We start from the raw sequence: 731 nt of genomic DNA, 5'->3' as shown, positions 1-731 counted from the left end.
GCCGCCACAGCCAATCGGAGCGCACGCAAGGGGCGGAGCGGCCAATGGGCGGGGGAGATAAAACTGGATAACCAATGGCTAGGCGCGGCAGGTGAGGCGCCAACCAATCAACAAAAATCTAATTAAAAAAAACAATCGGGGAGCCAGATAGCCAATGAGAGGCTAGCATTGCTGTCCAATCCAAGCGAGACACAGGTAGCTATATTCCCAATCAGGATACGGCGGGGGTTATAATGTTTTATCATTGGTGAACAAAATTATGCAGATTAGCCAATCAGCAGTTGCACTTGGTCTCATTCTTAGCCAATCAGATGTTTGGCTAGGTGGTGGATAAGGGGTCTAAGGGGTGAGAGGGGCAAGCTGGCAATTTTGAGTTAAAATGGCCTCCTCGCCCCTCCCTCAACCCAAGCAGGGCAAAAGCAAATGGGGGTGGTTCTCAAACAGCAGCCTTATGAGCTGTGAGGCCCAGAATTACCTCACCTCCTAGTCCTGTTGACAGAAAATGGGGGAATAGGGGCATTTACCTCAGCCACTACCCCATTGATAGGGAATGGGGGACCAGAGTTGACTCATTCCCAAGCTCACTGACAGAAACACAGGTTGGGGGTCCAGGACCAGAGTTAACTCATCTGCAGTCCCATTGATAGAAAATGGGACCTGAGGGAATGAACCCATGAGTTGCCTCCTTCACTGGTCCTGTTGACAGATAATGGATGTAGGAGCAAAGGGCT

The sequence above is a fragment of the Gopherus evgoodei genome, chromosome 16 (genome assembly GCF_007399415.2).
Source record: "Gopherus evgoodei ecotype Sinaloan lineage chromosome 16, rGopEvg1_v1.p, whole genome shotgun sequence".
Classification (NCBI taxonomy): domain Eukaryota; kingdom Metazoa; phylum Chordata; order Testudines; family Testudinidae; genus Gopherus; species Gopherus evgoodei.
The sequence above is the reverse complement of the archived record's forward strand: the minus strand, read 5'-3'. Positions refer to the sequence as shown.